This window comes from Malania oleifera, chromosome 9 (genome assembly GCF_029873635.1).
Source record: "Malania oleifera isolate guangnan ecotype guangnan chromosome 9, ASM2987363v1, whole genome shotgun sequence".
NCBI classification, from domain to species: domain Eukaryota; kingdom Viridiplantae; phylum Streptophyta; class Magnoliopsida; order Santalales; family Ximeniaceae; genus Malania; species Malania oleifera.
Genome location: NC_080425.1, coordinates 3,192,225 through 3,212,788, shown reverse-complemented (window position 1 = coordinate 3,212,788; position 20,564 = coordinate 3,192,225). Strand labels below are relative to the sequence as shown.

The window sequence follows — 20,564 nt, the reverse complement described above, 5'->3', positions numbered from 1 at the left end:
TTGCGGAGGTCAGCAGAGAAATACTGCACCGGAGAGAGTCTATGCATTGACGCTGGGAGACGCTAAGACGGCTGGAGACATGGTCACAGGTATAATTATTGCTTTACCATATAAAATTATTGTTTTGTTTGATACAGGAGCCACCCATTCCTTTATATCAGTGATATATGTGAAAATAGCTGGAATAGAGACACAACCATTAGATATAGAGTTGTCTGTGGGTACGCCAATGGGGTCTGTGGTGAGATGCAGGAGGATACTTCGGAATTTTCCAGTAAGTATTCAGGAGAGGGTATTATCAGCTGATGTGGTGGTTCTACATATGCAGGCGTTTGCTGTAATATTGGGTATGGACTGGTTGGCTACTCATCATGCCAGTATAAATTGCCATCAGAAAGAAGTTATTTTCAGACCCCTGGGCGAGCAGAAATACAAATTTGTAGGATCACGCGTACGTGCTTCACCACAGCTAGTGTCGGCTATTCAGGTGAGAAGGCTGCTATAAGGTGGTTGCTAGGGGTATGTCACATACATAAAAGATTTGCCAAAAGAAAATTTGAGACAAGCTGACATACCAGTAGTCACTACAAAAAAAATAGGTTTTTAGTGATGAAAGTATTAGGCGGTTTTAAAACTGTTACTAATAGTGTTGTATTAGTCATGGTTTTTGACAACCGTCACTAATAGTGTAAGCATTAGTGACAATTTTAGTAGTCGTCATTAAATTAAAACTATTAGTGACAGTTTAGAACCGTCACTAATACATTTTGTCACTAAAAACTGCGCGGCAAATAATTTTCGCACAAAAATTTTTCCGGGAAAATATTAGCGACGATTTTATGGTATTAGTAATGAATTAAATTCGTCACTAAAAGTCACTTATTAGTGACGATTAACAAACCGTCACTACTAATAGTTATGAATATATTAAAAAAATTTAGTTAATGGTATTAGTGACGGATTGGGATATCCATCACTAATAATGGCATATTAGTGACAGTTTTGAAGCCGTCACTACTAGTGTTTTTATTTAAAAAAAATATAAAAAAAATTAAGTAAAGGGTATTAGTGATAGATTGGGAGATCCGTCACTAATAAGATCATATTAGTGATGGTTTTGAAACCGTCACTATTAGTGTTTTTATTTAAGAAAATATAAAAAAAATTAAGTAAAGGGTGTTAGTGATGGATTGGGAGATCCGTCACTAATAAAATCATATTAGTGACGGTTTTGAAACCGTCATTACTAGTATTTTTATTTAAAAAAATATTAAAAAAATCAAGTAAAGGGCATTAGTGACGGTGACGATTTTGAAACCGTCACTACTAGTGTTTTTATTTTAAAAAATATATAAAAAATTAAGTAAAGAGTATTAGTGACAGATTTCCCAATCTGTCACTACTAAAAAAATTTAAGTTTAGACTATTAATGACGAATTTGAAGATTCGTCACTATTGTTCATTATTAGTGCTGGTTGACAACCGTCACTAATACTACCTGTTTTTAAAAAATTAAAAATATTAGGTTCAGAATATTAGTGGCGAATTTATGAATTCGTCACTATTTGTCCCTTATTAGTGACGGATTTGAAAACCGTCACTAATAATTCCTTTTTTTTTAAACAAATTAAAAAAATTTCATTTCAAAATATTAGTGACAATGTTGTATAGTCGTCACGAATAAGAGACTAATAGTGACGAATTTTTAAATTCGTCACTAATACTTCCTTTTTTAAAAAAATATAAAAAAATTTAAGTTCAGAATATTAGTGAAAAATTTATATATTCGTCACCATTGGTGTCTTATTTGTGATGAATTTCTATGTTAGTGACGAATTTGGACCGTCACTAATGTTGTGTTATTTATAAAAAAAAATAAACGGAGAGTGGTAGTGACGATTTTGAAACCGTCACTAATGTCGACAATATTAGTGACGAATTTATAAATTCGTCACCATTGGTGTTTTATTAGTGACGAATTTCTATATTTGTGACGAATTTGGTCTGTCACTAATGCTTTGTTATTTATAAAAAAAATAAACGGAGAGTAGTAGTGATGGTTTTGAAACCGTCACTAATGCTCAAAAACCCTTATTGCTATCCATGGGTTATTTTCCCTCCTTCTCCTGGCTTCTTCCCCTTCTCCTCCGCTTGCTCCCGCGAATAGAGATCCTAGTCGATCTCCTGCTGCTCTCTGCCGCAAGCCACCATGCCAGCTCCTCCTCTTCCTCTCCTGCTCTGACGATCGTCTCTCCCAGTCTCCCCCTGCCATCGATCGGCCACAAGTCCGCTCCAGCTCCTCCTCTTCCCCTCTCATCCTGCTCTGGTGATCCTCTAGATCTCTTTCAGTCCCCCCCTGCTCTCAACCGCAAGCCTAGGTTCTTCTTTCCCTTTATCTTTTTACTTTCAAGCATAAATTTTGTAGTTATTATCCTTTAGTCGGGGATTCAACTCATTCAATGTCAAGATTTATGATGTATTGTTGGTTTTGCTCATCTACTTGAAGGATGAGGGGGCCATGGTTGCTGTTATAGACCCAGAAAAATGAATAATGCAAAAACATATCAAGCAAATAACACACACATCCGGGGATAAAGCCTTAGAAGGCTTCGTACTGTGCAACTACTGTTAGTGTTAACTCTATTAAGAACAAGCAATCAAATAAAAGCCTTAATTTTATAGGGAACTTTGACCTTCCTAATACTACAATAAAGAGAAAAATACAAGTTTTCCTGGAATTAAGAACTCAAAGAAAGATTTACAAGAAAAATCTCCTGAAGACTTTGTTAAGGCCTAATATACATTGTTGGCCTTCAACCTAACAGCTTAAACTTTTAGGTAAAGTGGCATCCTAACATGGTATCAGATCCTGATTGCGAGAAGATCCTAGGTTCTAGTCTTCTTGCCTGTGTTTATTGTTAAAAATTATCTTATTCCCTATAATGGGTGTAGTTTATCATTTATCTCTCTACATGTGCTGCCAAGCTGCACGTGAAGGGAGTGTTAAGACCTGATTACATTATTGGTCACCACCTAACAACTTTAAGTAGTGTTTGGTTCACACTTAAATAAGTACTTAATTCAAAAATTACTTTTCCAAACTACTTTTTTTTTTTAAGGAAAATAAGAATTTTCTTAAAAAATGTAATTCCAAACTACTTTGATATAAGTACTTTTTCTGGAAAAGTACTTTTCTATAAGTAGTTCCAATTGATCCTTAGGCTTTTAGGTTAAACGGTATTCTGATAGATTCCAACTTCCACTTCCTTAGATCCTCCCTATTTAAAGGATAGTAACCATCCAATAACCTCAATAAAGATGCAAGCTTATCCACTTCTCAAGAAAAAAAATTGCCTATTAGAAATTGAAAAAGAAGAAACAAACTCATTATGTAACAAATAAAGATGATACAAACGAGGGAAAGACACAAAAAAATGGAATATCCCAATCGAGGGTCTTGTCAAAAACTAGTGTGAAGCCCATTGCCTACCCAAAATTTGGTATTAGAAATGAATTGAGGAAAAAAATAACATATACATCTCTGAGGACTCTTAAAAGAAGATCCTAATCTCATGTTAGTACCCACCCATTATTTGGTAAGCCAAATTTACTTTTAATTACTTAATGCCAAAGAGAATTCTCCTTTATAGGAAACCTTCATAATACTCAACGAGGCAGTGTTTTTAGACACCAAATTCCCCAGACCAACCCCTATCTCATTTTTAGATCCACACACCACCTCCCATCTAACCAAATGATCCTTCTTCAACCCCATCCCACACCAAAGGAAGCCTCTCATTATTTTCCCTAAAGAAGTAGCAACCCACCAACATAGGTTACCAACCAAAGGAATTTATAAATACGTCAAGGGCCAATCTGAAGTAGCACACCCCACTAAAGAAGCTAACTCCAAAGATCTATCCGCCCTCAAATTAATACCAACTAACCAACTCTTCCCTTACTTAAATTTTAACTTATACACACACCCAAAAATCTGTAAAATGGTAAGCACATAAAAATTAAAATAAAAGCTCCTTATAATCCTTAACGAAAAAATAGGGTCATCAGCAAATAGAAGACGAGATATAGCCATATTCACTTTTTATTACTATGTGCCAAGGAAAATTCGCCTCCAAGGGAAACCTCCTTTACCATTTAGCCAATAGGGAAATATTTTTAGACACCAAATTACCAAGACCCAACCCACCTTCTTCCTTTGACCCACCGCATGAAACGCGCTGAACCCTTAAACCCTGGCCCGGTGCGTTATACCTGATCATATCCTGATAAATCATAATCCATAACATACGCAGCGGAAAACATAATCATAATCTCTATAGAACATAATATCAGAGTTTATTAATTCTAACTATAATCCAAATTAAATCATTCATCACCTGCATTTCCATAAATCTACATAACTACCAACACAATTCACTATTTTGACAATCATTCCTTACTTAATAGCCTTAAAACATAAAGGCATAAAATATAAATATTTACATTCCCCAAAATTAACATAGAAATATACCATTTTCTTTTTCTATTTCCCAATAATGCTATAAAAACCTCGAGCTCTCAAAGCTCGATCTCGAGGAAATCCTAAAAAAAAATGAATTCATATTCAAGTGAGACACATCTCAGTAAAGGAAGAAACAATATATTAAAGCAGTGTGTGGCCAACATGAGTTTATAATAAATATAATATTTAACATTTAAAAATCGTTAACACAATCTATGAAATCATTCTATGATCCTATTCAAACACATGCAAATGTTTAACCCACGAGATTTCCTAAGGATAGGGATGATTACCCGCCCATACAAGTAGCACCCCTATGCTTTGATACATTTAGCAACCCGAAGGTCACAATTTAAGCATACTAGGGCATTCACCTTACTCAGTAAGCCCTCAAGTGTGAAATTGATCTCGTACTCACACAGTTCATACAAAAGTTTATCAGCGAAGGTCCTAAGGATAGGGAAATCTACCCGCCCATACAAGTAGGTTCCCTCTGCCCTAGTACGTTATGCGGCTACTGCCACATCTGTAGCTACTAGTGCACTCGCCTTACTCAGAAAGCCCTCAGGCGAAAGGTATGTCTCGCCCAATCGTAACATGTTTTACATACATACATACTTCTAATATCATAATACATCATTCTTGTCGGTCATTATTATGTAATTCTCATCTGTTCATGTTCTCAGCTTGACATTTCGTAGCGTTTCACTTTACGTGGTTCTTTCCATTTTACATCGTTCACATTTCACATTCCATTTTCATTTTCATTTCATGCTTATTTTTATTTTAATTCATAAATACTCGGCATCTTTTCAGCTGTGGTTGGTTAGCTTCGGCATCCTTTCAGCCGTGGTTGATTAGCTTCGACATCCTTTCAGCCGTGGTTGATTAGCTTCGGCATCCTTTCAGCCGTGGTCTGCATCTTTTCAGTCGTAATTGGTTAGTTTCAGCATCCTTTCAACCATGGTTGGCATCTTTTCAGCCGTGGTTGGTTAGCTTCGGCATCCTTTCAGCCGTGGTCGGCATCTTTTCAGCTGTGGTTGGTTCTATGATTGCATTAACACTCACATGCAGCATATTTCATATATCACTTTCATACTCAGTTCATTTTCTGTATATCTTACATCTCGTATATATAACATAATTCCACACAAACTTCTATTTTACTCATGCCACACAATTTAGTAATAAAACTCATACACTGCCTGTAAAATAAGCCAACCAACTTTTAATGTTTATATACTAAAAATACCTTTTATTTCATACATAAATACTCTGAAAATATGTTTCCACTTTCATCAGTTCATTTTCACATATACATGTCTAATAAATAGTCATAAACTTGAAAAAAATATATAATTAAAATGACTGGCATTTTACCCATACTAAAAAATTACATGTACATATAACACAATTTATTTTTCATTTAATTCATAAAACTTATGATTTAATATATATTTTTCCCCTTACTTGGTTTCTTGAACTATGCCAACATGGACTTCGAAAAAATACCTGTGTCGCTCACCCAGACCTTGAAATTAAATTCCTAGTTCCAATAAATTATTCCTGAATAAAATATTATTTAAATATTTTCTAGGGTCATAATTACTAAATAAATAATAATACCCTTAAATTTAGCCAAATTACCAAATTTTCCAAATCTCACTCTCGCTTTGGAGTAAAGCCTAGAAAACCCCAATTGGAAAATTACCTACGTCAAAATGACGACGACGACGACTAGGACCCCGTGGTGGTGTCCGTTCGTCGATTTAACGGCATATTAATAGCGAAATTGAGAAAATGGGAAAAAATTACCTTTCCCCAATAGTAGTGCCTAAGTCGTTCCCATGAAAAATCTGCTCCAATAGAAATGTTGGCAGCAGAACCAGGATTCCAACAACACCTTTCGTTTCCTGATCCGTCGCAAACTCACCGAAAAATTGAGAGAGAAGGAGAGAGACGAACGGAGCTAAAATTTTCCAGAGGGGGGGGGTTGCGTGTTGTTTTTCTTCTTCTTCTTTCTTCTTTCTTCTTATCCTCTTCCAGTAACTTAACTTTACATATATATATATATATATTACTTTAACTTATATATATATATATATATATTAACTTACTTATATATATATATATATATATAATCTTATTTTAATTACTATTATTTTTTAAATCCAATACAATAATATTTAATTTAACAACTAGTTATTTAATTATTTAATTTATCTTAATTTAATTTAATTTCTTTAATTATTATTATTATTATTATTATTATTATTATTTTTCCTACGCCATTCCTTTTATTTATTTATCTGTTATTTTATTTATTTTTTTTTCTAATTATTTTAATCCTTTTAAATTTTCAGGTCTTTACACTGTACCTCCCACCCGACCAAATGATCTCTTCTGTCCCTTACACCTGGCCAAAGAAAGTGAGTATTCTGAGTTAGAAAGTGAGGGTGATACCGATATTGAGGACGTATAGGGGGGTAAGCATGTTATTTTTGTCACTATGTATCTGACATGTGTAAATAACTTTAAAATAGATGTAAGCTGCATCCATCTAATATTCGTACTTCTTATATTTACTTGTCTATTAATTTGCAGATATGGCACCAGGAGGTCGACGTTGGAGAAATCCTTTCAGGCACACGAGTACATAGCATGAGGATGATCCGACATCCTCCAGACCGGCAGACCTCGTCGGTCTTGATGCGGCGGTACCATTGTCTAAACCATTGGAACCTCGGCCAGACGTGGATACCACTTATGCGACTGATACGCGGGGTGAGTTGCCGACCGTCATGAGTAGTGTTGGTATGGATATGATTAATTTATTTACATGTCAACTGTTGATGATAGTTATTCACGTGTATGATTATAATGTTGTTCTTAAGTTAACTCTACTTTCGGCATCTACGTCCACGGTCAAGTCAGGCCGTGGTGTAGCAAAGAACATGTCACTGAAGAAGCACCTGGATAGGACTAAACAGCGTGAAATTAGGAATAGCTTCCCAAGAGGGGAGGTGAATTGAATTCTAAAAATTTCTTTTAATTCCTTCTAAGTTACCTTAAACTTCTTTTATTTCTTTTAACCAATTCTTGGCTTGTTTGTTTAATTCTTTAATCAATCAAGAGCTTAGTTCTTTTATCCAATCAATAACACAATCAAACATTCAATCTTCAACCACACTTTGAAAGTAGAAACAATCAAACAGTTAAGCACAATTTCCAAACCAATACACTCAATTTGATTGCCAAATATAAATTCACTTCAGCACAATAAGATTGATGTAAAATTCAAGTTTTAGCACTTTTTGGAATACAAACACTATCCAATCAATCTCAAGCTTTGTACCATTCAATCACAATATATCTTTTGTTGTCAGCCCTGGATATGAAATTGTAAGCCTTGTTGTTGAATTATAATTTATACTTTGCTGATATAGATTTGCTTCTTCAATATGTTTTTCAATAACACATTCACACTCTTCTCAATATTCAGAACTCAACTAAACTCTCAGTTAATTTATCCTTGGGTTGTTAACCAAGTAACATACTCCTGTATGGTTTCCACAATATATGGTATAACCAATGTACTCCCTTTTGGTTTCCGCAACCCAAATCAAAATTAGACTTCAAGTTTACTTGATTTCTATATTACGTAGTATATATGATTATCAATTAAACCATCCACACAATTTAAATATGCTTGAAAATAAAGAATAAGCAAAAGAGAGAGTGAGACGGGGATTTTTACGAGGTTCGGCTTACACCCAGCCTACATCATCGCCTTTGGAAAACTACCAAAGGATTCACTAGTTCAGTTCCGTTGATGGGTGGAACAATACTGATTACAACACTCCTTGGTTTAGGCTAGAGCCCGCCTTCTCCAAATGATATCCCCTCGTCCGGTCACTCCTTACATAGGCTAGAGCCAACCTCTCTAAGCAATATCTCTTTGCTTAGCCAACGATCCAAACAATCCTTGGAATCGTCAATCTGCAAGAATCAAGATATAGAAATTTTTTGTACAATAAAACACTCTCACAGAAAAGTAGGTTAATACAACATTCAGCACAACAATACTTCAAAGTAATTCAAATATAAAAGAATTTGAAGCTCAATACTTAGTATGAATCACCAAATAACTTTCAAAAGATGAAAGATTCTGACTTTGAAAGCTTTGCTTCTAAGTATAAATCAGTAGCAAATCAGTAGTTTGAACACAAGAGATTTTGAGAGCCTTTGAGAACTTTGAATGCCTGAAGATTGCTTGGTATCTCAAACCTTTGAAGATTGGGGCTATGTATAGATGTTTAGAAGCAATTCCTTACTCCCAAAGTTTCCTTAAAATAGTTTCCAAGTATTTTAAAATAATTATGTCCAAAAACCTTGTTTAAAAAATCTTCTCGTTAAGAGTTTTTAACCTAACGTTCGAATGTCAGTCGCCTGCCACGACTTGATAGTCGCCTGTCACAAAACAAACTCTCAACACAGAATACTGGCAGTCGCCTGCTAGAACCAAGGTAGTCACCTGTCATGTTCACGCAGGCGCCTGACAGGTTTAGGCAGTCGCCTATCTTGCTACTGACTTTTAGAAAAACCTTTACTTAATTTGGCAGTCGCCTGCCATATCATGACAGTCGCCTGACCCTTCATTATTTCAAAATATTTTCTTTTTCAAAAATCCTTTCTTTTCATTGATTTATAAAAATATTCTTTAGAGTATATAAAAAAAATATTTCTAAATTTCTAAAAGCTTCAAACCAATTTATATCTGAAATTAACTCGAAGTACTTACATTTAGAACATCTAAAAAAAATGATCCTTTGTTCTTCAATCTTGTTCTTCCATCATCTTTGTGCTTTCAATCTTTTCTTTGAGCTTTCACTAGTATATCTTTAATTCTTATGCTCTTTAAGATCTCTTTGTAATCCATAGGCTTCCTTATGTTTTTGAGCTTTGTCTCTTCCTTTAAGCTTTGCCTTAAACTTTGTCTTTCTCCTGAAAAACTTTCACTTGAACCATATTAAACACATCATTGATTTATTATCATCAAAATAAGAATTGTAAGCCTTATTAGGCCAACACAGCGGATTCGGATTAACATTCCTCTAGGACACACCGCCCTGCTGAACGATTGGTGCACCGCGAGGACGAGGGAGCAACGCATGGTTCTTTACATGCGTATTTTGGTAAGTTCCCAAACCCTATAAAGTTGTTTTTAATTTAAATATTTTTTTACTTTTAATATACTAGTCAATTAACAACTGTCTAACATTGTAATTGTATTACCTATATATGCAGGAGGAGTTTGATATGGACATCCTCTAGGATGACCATGTGAGGAGGGCGGTCGACATCCAATTGTATAATAAATTTAAGAGCTATCGCTCAAAAATGCGCTCACATTTTCGAGTGATGGGAGATGAAGCAGAAGCGTGGCCATACGATAAGATATCCCAAGAAGATTAGGACGTGGTGTGTCGCCATTTCCGCGACCTGCGCTATCAGGTGATGTTTTTCTGTTATAATCACTAATTTTTCACAATGATGTCGGTAATATGTCATCATTACATCTTCCTTGTAGGCCATATGTGAAACAAATGCTGCGAACCGCAGCAAATTCCCTACGATGCATTGTGGTGAATCGAGGCTATTTGTAAATCATCGCCGGGTAATTACTATATATAAAATTATCTGACCATTACATGACATAATACTAATGATGTCTTATATGATAATGTAGCGTGATCCCAAGACTGGCGCAGAGGAGCCGCTGCCGGATCTATATCAGAGAACACACCAACGGCGAACGGGGGAGTGGTGCGAGGGTGCGTAGGATAGACATGTAAGTGAAGCAAAATATTTAGTTTATTACTTTATTCAAAACATCAAAGTTGTAGTCTTACTTATTCCTTTTTATCATTTTCATGATTGAAATTAGGCATAGATGGTCGAGCTGAGGGATGCACCTGTTTCAGAGGGGAGTTAGCACATAACAAATTTCGAGATCACTTCCCAAGTGCTTGGGCAACGAGCGGGGGGCTGGGTGAAAGGTCTTGGAAGTGGTTACATCGCCCCAACAACATCATCATCCATGGGTGTGGTGGCTCGTGCAGAGATGGAAAGATAGCGTTGAGAGGCTGAGTATGATAAGTAGGAGATGGCTCGACAGATGCAAATGATCGCTATGGAGAACGCGGAATTGAGATTGGAGGTCTCCAGCTTTCGAGCCCAGATGCAAGCCATGATGGATAGGCAAGCGCGGTTAGAGGAAAGGATGCGCCAATCTAGACCAGATGATGCGGGTGGCTCCTCTGATTAATTATAAGGTATTATGATCACAAATTGAGTTTCATGTTAAATCATGCTAGTCTAGAATGCCTCTTGTATGGCGGATGCAGTTGATGTGTATTGCATTAATAGGCAACATAAATGCTAATTCACCATTGTGAATGGTTTGGGTTCCATAGAAGATGGTTGGACTAAAATTCGAAGAGTTATGAGCCGAATAGATCGGGAGAGGAAGGGTCTCAATGGAGTTAAAATGTAGGTTTTAAGACGTGAAATTTCTATTTAATATAAGGGTAAACTTAACATTACATATTTATCACTTTAAGGACTATCAAAATTTTCTTTTATTCTTTAAGAAGTAGTTCAATGCTAGTTGGAAGGTCATATGTATTGCATGTAATTTTATGTAAAAAATAATGTGTAAAATATTTTTATAATTTCAATAAACTTTAGATATATTTTCAAGATGAGTTAATAATATATTGTCAAAATTTAGTTTACCAATATTAAAGGGTGAATATTCAGAGTTATTTATAAAAATTAACACCTTGTTTAAAAATTATAAAATACAAACATTAATATGAGATATTATTATAACATCATATAAATATAGGACTTATGGAAGTGAAAAACCTTAATAAAAAAGATTATGACACTAATGCTCTAATTAACCTTTTGAAAAAAATTGAAATTTTAATGTTTACATAATAAGATGTTTTTTCATTGTTTTTTTTTTTAATAAAAATCTTGGTATATGAATTCTTAGGAAAATATTAACAATTTATTATAATTCTAAATTGCCATTTGCTATATAAAATCTTGATCAATTAGTGAGTTTTTTTTTTTTTTTTTTATTGTATACCTTTCCCTCTTCATCAACCCAGACAGCACCCAACACCTCCGGTGTCTTGAATACATAGGAGCTGAGTTCAAACATGTCACATTTTCAGACGTACCCATTAACCCACAAGTCCAATTCCACTTCATTCTCTCATTCGCCATTGATTACACTGCCTTATCTTCTCCTCGTCCAACAAATGGAAACTTAAGCATCTTCTGGGATTTAGATGATCTCAGCTCCTCCCATGTTTCTTCCATCAAGGGTAAACATTCGAATGTCAAAGTAGCATTTTAAAGCCGATCCTAAAACTTTTGCTCAGTGCATAGGGCAGCTTATAGCGACCCTTAAGGAGAATGGGGTAATCTCTTTTGCTTCTATGGCTCCATTTGATGATAATGAAGTTCAAAAACATTAATTGGCTCTGTGGAAGAGTTATGGGAACCTCATAGACTATGTTAATTTTCAGTTTTACGCATATGATAATAGAACATCTGTGTCTCAATTCATTATCTACTTCAATACCCAGATGATTTGGAGGCATGTTATTTTGTATATAGTACGATAGTGGCAAAGCAGATTCATGTCTATTTGGGTCTCATATCGATTTTTCAAGATATGTTTAAGTCATTTAAAAGCTTTTCAATGAGCATATTATCGGATGACTTGAGGTAACAATTTTTATTTTAATTATGAATTTAAGATATGGTTACATGGATTACTGTCGTGAATATGCTACATGATTTCATGCTAGTCTAGAATACCTTCTGCATGGTAGATGCAGTTGAAGTGTATTGCATGCTGGTAGTAGATATAGGTTCTCGTGTGCCTTCGACTTCTTATAAATGATCTATTTGAACCTATAAGGTGCAGGTTTTATGGGAAAACATCCACTTTACAGACGGCATGCTGCCGAAATTGCGTTAAAATTTTTTCAAAAAAAGAAGAAGAAGTTAGGCTTAGTTTAATGTTAAAATATTTTTGAAAGGATGAGTGAAACTTAGGAATCATAATAAATGAGGCAATGTAGACTTAGTTCATTTAGAACGGACATTCATTTATATGTTTTTGGTCCGGTAAGCTTAAAGCATTTATTGCCGTGCCGAAATCATTGAAAATATTATGTACACTTGGCTGAGGATTTGAAAATTTGGAAAAGGCATACGTTGAATATATACATAACTCACAGGAAGCATCAGTTTCATAATTATTTATATTAAATGCTCTCATCATCTCATAACGTTCATGTCCAAATGCCTGGATGAATAGCAATACTACACTGAACCCAATACTATCCACTGTTCTCTGCTATTTATATTCTGAATTTAAGAAATGGTTACATATATTACTGTCGTGAATATGCTACATGATTGCATGCTAGTCTATAATGCCTTTGCATGGCGGATGCAGTTGATGTGTATTGCATGCTGGTAGTAGATATAGGTTTTCGTGTGCCTTCAACTTCTTATAAATGATCTATTTGAACCTATCAGGTGCAGGTTTTATGGGAAAACGTCCAATTTACAGATGACATGCTGCCGAAATCTCGTTAAAATTTTTTCAAAAAAAAAAAAAAAAAGATAGGCTTAGTTTAATGTTAAAATATTTTTGAAATGATGAGTAAAAACATTTGCCATGTCCGAGCAAAAAAAAAAATTGCCATGATCTAGTGGCTTTTCAGCTGTTGAGAAAATGCCATAAATCCCTTGGACTATCTTTAGTTTGCAGAATGCTTATTTGTAGGAATAGAGATAGTTGTAATAGAAGAACTTGATAATTTGTATTAAAAATGAATTATAATGCATAAGTGAAAATTTATAATTTCTTATCAATCATAGTAAAGAGTAGACAAGGAATGACTATAATTTCATCATAGATATACCTTCCATATTCCATGTTGAGTGGAAGAATGATGAATAAATATGAAATGACTATTATCTCTATTCCTAGATATCTTCTTGTATTCCATCCTATTCGTAGGAATAGCTATTCAGTGAACCAACAAAACCTCAATGTATCTGGTGAACTTTTATGAGGCATCCCACTCATCATCTGATGTCAATTGTTCTCATGTGGTGAGATGCCCTATTTTTGTTAGTTGTTTGTGGTTAGCTTGTGAAAGTAGCTTGGGCTTGTTTAGTTGTTAAAAACAATTTTTCATTTTTCATTTCTAGATTTAAAATGACCAAAATATAACCTTGTTTTGAATTAATATAGATGTCTTCAACATAGGGAAATGTGTTGACATTTTTTATTTCATTATATTTTGAAAATAGAAAAGAAAAATTATTTTCCAATACTAAACTAGCTATTACATTTTCTAATACTCAACGATGAGGGGGTATCTTTTGCATGGAAAATTTGTCAAGCATCAATTTATACTACTAAATATTGCTGTATTTGTTTTGATTTTTCTTTTATGTGGGGCATCTCGGCTAAATGCATTGGTTAAATGGTTTTGCAGATATATTTTGGAGGGGAAAGAGCTGAAATTCTACATGAAGAAGATCTAGAGGAAGAAGGGAAAGGGAGCAGGTGCTGCCTAAAGTTTTGTTGCCTAGAGATTGTTTTCATTTTTCTCAATCCCATATCTCATTTCAGGCATTGGACTCTCAAAAGATTTTCAGATGAATTTGCTTGTTTATCTGAATTTTGTTTCTTGTGTTATTGTTCAATGCCTCATTAGAATATATCAAACAACATTGTCTCTTATAGTTTTAATTGTTATTTGAACAAATGGAGTTTTTGTATTTTAATTTGAATTTGTACTAGTATTTGTATTTGAATTTTGAATATTTTTAAATAATTTTTGTTATTTAAACATATGTTATTTCTTCATTTTAATTGAATTTGTATGAAATTTTGAATGGTTTCAGTTTATGTATTTGAAAAATGTAATTATAGATTTTTATATAAGAATTCATGATTAAAAAAAATTAGTATTAAAAGGTTTTTTTTATTTTTCTAATTATTAGTGAAGGATTCAAATTCGTTACTAATATCCTACTATTCGTGACGAATTTGAATCTTTCACAAATAACTTACTTTTAGTAATGAATTTCAGATTCTTCAATAATACAATGCTAGTAGTGACGAATTTTTAATTCGTCACTAATACCCCTTCTATTAATGACGAATTTTTAATTCGTCACTAATACTCTTCTAGTAGTGACGAATTTCTAAGTCGTCACTAATACTCTACTATTAGTGACGAATTTTTATTCGTCACTAAAAGTTAGTAGTAATGGCACATATAGCAACTATTTTAAAACCGTCACTAATAATCATAAATAGTATTAGTGACGAATTTATGACTATTAGTGATGGATTGGATCCGTCACTAATACCTTGATTTTTTGTAGTGAGTGAGAGAGTTTCCAGATGTATTTCTAGAAGAATTACCTGGTTTGCCACTTGATCATGAGATTGAATTCACTATAGATCTATTGCCGGCATCTGCACCAGTATCTAAAGCACCGTACCGTATGGATCCATTCGAGTTGAAAGAACTAAAAGATCAGCTACAGGAAATACTGGATAAGGGTTTTATCGGGCCCAGTGTGTTGCCCTGGGGAGCACTAGTTTTATTCGTGAAAAAGAAAGATGGAACCATGAGGTTGTGCATCGATTATAGGTAGATAAATAAACTAATGATCAAGAATAAATATCCACTCTCTAGGATTGATGATTTATTTGATCAGCTCCAGGGGACCCAGGTTTACTCTAAAATTGACCTGCGGTCAGGTTACCATCAGGTGAAAGTCAGAGCAGAGGACATTTTGAAGACCGCATTTCGAACCAGATATGAGCATTACGAGTTTTTAGTAATGTCATTTGGGTTGACTAATGCACCACTAGTATTCATGGATTTGATGAATCGGGTGTTTCACCAGTATTTGGATCAGTTTGTGGTTGTGTTTATTGATGATATACTGGTCTATTCGAGGAGGTATTAGGAGCATGAGCATCATTTGAGACTGGTGTTGCAGGTATTAAGGGAAAGGAAATTATATGCAAAATTCAAGAAATGTGAGTTCTGGTTAAGGCAGGCTACTTTTCTCGACCATGTAATCTCAGAAGCAGGAGTATTAGTTGATCCGATAAGATAGAAGCTGTGGTGAGTTGGGAAAGGTTGGGAAATGTTCAAGAAGTCAGGAGTTTTCTAGGGTTAGTAGGTTATTTTCGGCGCTTTGTGGATGGTTTCTCCAGGCTATCAGGTCCATTAACACGACTTACGAGGAAAAATGTAAAGTTTGACTAGACCGACAACTGTGAGCAAAGTTTTCAGGAGTTAAAGCGGCGGTTAGTTTCAACTCCATTACTGGTTATTCCTTCAGGGGAGGATGGGTTTGTAATATACAGTGATGCCTCTTTGAAGGGTCTTGGATGCGTGTTGATGCAACACGACAGGGTCATCGCTTATGTGTCCATACAACTCAAAGAATATGAGAAGAATTATCTTGTCCATGATTTAGAACTTGCTGCAGTGGTGTATGCTTTCAAAATCTGGAGGCATTATTTATATGGTGGGAAGTGCGAGATTTTCACGGATCACAAGTGTAAAGACTCAGAAATTTAAAAGGATTAAAATAATTTGGAAAAAAAATAAATAAAATAATAGATAAATAAATAAAAAGAATGGCATGGGAAAAAGAAAAAAAATTTAAAAAAAAAAGAAATTAAATTAAATTAAGATGAATTAAATAATTAAATAATTAGTTATTAAATTAAATATTTTTACATTGGATTTAAAAAAAAAAACCTAATTGAAATAAGAGAATATATATATATATATAAAGTAATCTGAAGAGATAAGAAGGAAGAAAAAAGAAAGAAGAAAGAAGAAGAAGAACGAAGAAGGAGGAGAAGCCTTACGCAAACCAACCCCCCCTGCTCTGAATATTTTTCCTGCCAGCCACCTTTGTCTTCGTCTCTCTCTCTCTCTCTCTCTCAATTACTCGGCGAGTTTGCAACGGATCGAGAAACGGAAGGTGTAGTTGGAATCTTGGTTTTGCTGCCGACATTTCTACTGGAGCAGATTTTTCATGGGAACGGCTTAGGCACTACTCCTGGGGAAAGGTAATTTTTCTCTATTTTCTCAATTTCGCTATTAATATGCGGTTAAATCGACGAACGGACATCACCACGGGGTCCTAGTCATCGTTATCGTCATTTTGACGTGGATAAATTTCCAATTGAAAATTTCTAAATCCTACTCCAAAGCGAGAGTGGGATTCGGGAAATTTGGCTATATTTATGGGTATTATTATTTATTTAGGAATTATGGCCCTAAGAAATATTTAAATATTATTTTATTCAAGAATAATTTATTGGAACTAGGAATTTAATATCAGGGTTCGGGTGAGCGCCGCAGGCATCTTTTCAGGGTCCCTCTTGGCGTAGTTCAAGAAATAAGGTAAGGGAAAAATATATATTAAATCAGAATTTTTATAAATTTAATGAAAAAATAAATTGTGTTATATGTACGTGTATATGTTTCAGTATGGGTAAAATGTCAACTGTTTAAATTATATTTTTTTCGAGTTTAGGGCTGTTTATTAGATATGTATGTGTGAAAATGAACTGATGAAAGTGGAAAAATATTTTCAGAATATTTATGTAAGACATGAAAGGTATTTTTAGTATATAAACATTAAATGTTGGTTAGCTTATTTTACAGGCAGTGTATGAATTTTATTACTAAATTGTGTGGCATGAGTAAATAGAATGCTGTGTGCAAATATATGTTAAATATATGAGATGCAGAGTAAGTAAGTAAAACAATGAGAATAAAATATGATATGGACAATGTTGCATGTGTATGTTAAATGCAATCATGTAAAGGTACAACAACTGAAAGTCGGGTTAGCAGATTCTAGCGCATTTCTATGTGAACTAACTGATGACAGCTAAAAGGAGTTATGTTAGCAGATTCTAGCGCATTTCTATGTGGACTAACAAATGACAACTAAAGAGCAGATGTAGTACAAAGAAATGAAATGAAAATGTTATGAAATGAAATGACAAGGAATGGTAATGCAATGAAATGAAATGTGAAAGGTGAATGATACAAATGGGAAAAAGTCACTTAAAGTGAAACCTAAGGAAATGTTAAGTTATGAACATGAAAGAATGTGAATGATTGAATAACGATGGAAATAATGATGTATTATAATATTAGAAATATCTATGTACGTAGAACATGATGTGATTGGGCGAGGCATACTCTTCGCCTGAGGGCTTGCTGAGTAAGGCGAGTGCACTAGTAGCTACAGATGTGGCAGTAGCCGCATAACGCACTAGGGCAGAGGGAACCTACTTATATGGGCGGGTAGAATTCCCTATCCTCGGGGCCTTTGCCGGTAAACTATTGTTGAATGCGTGAGTACGAGATCAATTTAACACTTGAGGGCTTACTGAGTAAGGTGAGTGCCCTGGTACGCTTTAGCTGTGACCTTTGGGTTGCCTAAATATCATAGCAGAGGGGTGCTACTTGTATGGGCGAGTAATCACCCCTATCCTCGGGTAATCTCGTGGATTAAACATTTGTATGTGTTTGAATAGGATCGGAGAATGATTTCATAAATTATGTTAATATTTGTAAATGTTAAATATTATGTTGATTATAAACTCATGTTGGCCACACATTGTTTTAATATATTGTTTCTTCCCTTACTGAAATGTGTCTCACCCGAATATGAATTTATCTTTTTTAGGATTTCCTCGAGATCGAGCTTTGAAAGCTCGAGATTTTTATAGCATTATTAGGAAATAGAAAAATAAAAAGGGTATATCTCTATGTTAATTTTGAGATGTATATGTTATGTTTTATGTTTGTATATTAGGTCTTCTAGATATTATGAAAGGTTGTGAAACATACTGGTATTATGAATACTGAATAATGTTTGGAGATATGTATATATTTGAATACAGGTGAATGATTAATTTGTTATGGTTGGTAGATGGATTTAGAAAACTCTGGTATTATATAATTGGGAGATTATATTTATGTTTTCCGCTGCGTATATGTTGATTATGGATTTATCAGGATATGATTAGGTATAACGTACCAGACTCGAATTTAAGGGTTCGGGGTGTTACAACAAGAGCTTGAAATATTTCTTTACTCAGAAAGAGCTAAATATGAGACAAAGAAGGTGGCTAGAACTCATTAAAGATTACGATTGCACCATTAGTTACCACCCGAAAAAGCGAATGTGGTAGTTGATGCCTTGAGTAGAAAATCAGTAGGTCTAGTGTTAGCAGTCATGGAGATTCCGTATTCAATTATAATGGATTTGGAGAGGCTCAGTTTAGAGCAAATAAAGGAGAGTCCTCAGGCAGTCATTGTTAGTCTAGTAGTTCAGCCTGCGTTATGCGAGAGAATTAAAGCAGCTCAAGGTGATGATACGGAGTTGGCAGAGGTGATGGCTAGAGTGTGGGATGGTGAGGGAGAGGAGTTTAGCATATCAGATGACGGAGCCCTGCGATTCCGTGCTAGGCTCTATGTTCCTGCAGATACTGAGATTAAGAGGACTATTCTGGAGGAGGTTCATAGATCCTTATACACCGTACATCCAGATAGCACTAAAATGTATTGGGATCTACAAGAGTATTTTTGGTGGAGTGGAATGAAGAGGGAGATAGCCAAGTTTGTTCAGCAATGCTTGACGTGTCAGCAGGTTAAAGCTGAGCACCAGAGGCCAGCAGGGCAATTGCAGCCGTTGTTTATTCCAGAATGGAAGTGGGACCACGTTTCTATAGATTTTGTTACGGGGTTGCCACCAGAGCGACAGGAGTTGAATACAATTTGGGTGGTTGTTGATTGTTTGACGAAGACCGCCCATTTTATCCCTATTAAAGTCGGCTATTCCATGAACAGATTGGCAAAAATATACGTTTAGGAGATAGTTCGCGTCCATGGTGTGCTGGTATCCATAGTCTCCGACCAAGATCCTCGGTTTACTTCATGATTCTGGAAATGTTTTCAGGAGGCTATGGGTACACAGTTAGCTTTTAGCACTGCTTTCCATCCTCATATAGATGGTCAGACTAAGAGGATGATTCAGACACTAGAGGATATGATTCGTGCTTGTGTGCTTGATTTTGGAGGTAGTTGGATTCAGTTTATGCCGTTAGTTAAGTTTGCTTGCAATAACAGTTATCAGGCTAGCTTTGGCATGTGACCGGTGCAAATTGCAAGTGCACAGTATTGTAGTTTTATAATATAATGATGTGTAAAGTATCGTCCTCAGGGGTTGATGTCTTAATTTTACCAAGTACCGAAATTTTACTAACCTTGATTTTATTTAGAAAAATTAATAATTTTAGACTGCAAAATTTAAACAAGGCTACTTTAAATAAACTATTCAGGAGAATTTAAAACTGGATACCACGTGTCAAATTGATGATGGTGAAAACTTCTAGGAAACCGATTTCACCTAGTTTCTCACTATGCTTTACTCATTTAGCTAATTTAACTTCGTTTTCTCTGTTTGTTAGCAAATCGCCAATTTTTCCAAAAGCCTCTTTCGATAGTCAATCGGAACCTATTCTTGTTTATTATTTAACATAAGAGTATGCAAATTAATAACGCAAGAACGCAGTAAGACCCTCGATTTTTTATGCTACGTAGGTTCATACAAGTCTTTCGATCTCTATATTTACCTATGCTGAATTATCCAAGACCTATCCTATAATCCCCCCTTTCGGTAGCAAATCACAAGACTAAAATCATTTAATTAATGGCCAGTTAATTAAAAGCATTAGGTACAGAATAACTCAAACAAACATTAATGAAAACTATTTCAGATTAGCATCAAAGAGCAAGCATAGTTCGAAACTGGCTACATCGTTTTCCTAGAATTCAAAAATTTAGTTCATTCCGAAAATAAAATCCAACATAAC

General features: G+C 34.7%; 1 pseudogene; it reads left to right on the top strand.

Moving 5' to 3' along the window:
• The first annotated feature begins 229 nt into the window (after positions 1-229).
• On the top strand, positions 230-12,225 carry LOC131164437 (chitinase 1-like; annotated as a pseudogene).
• Positions 12,226-20,564: the final 8,339 nt, after the last annotated feature.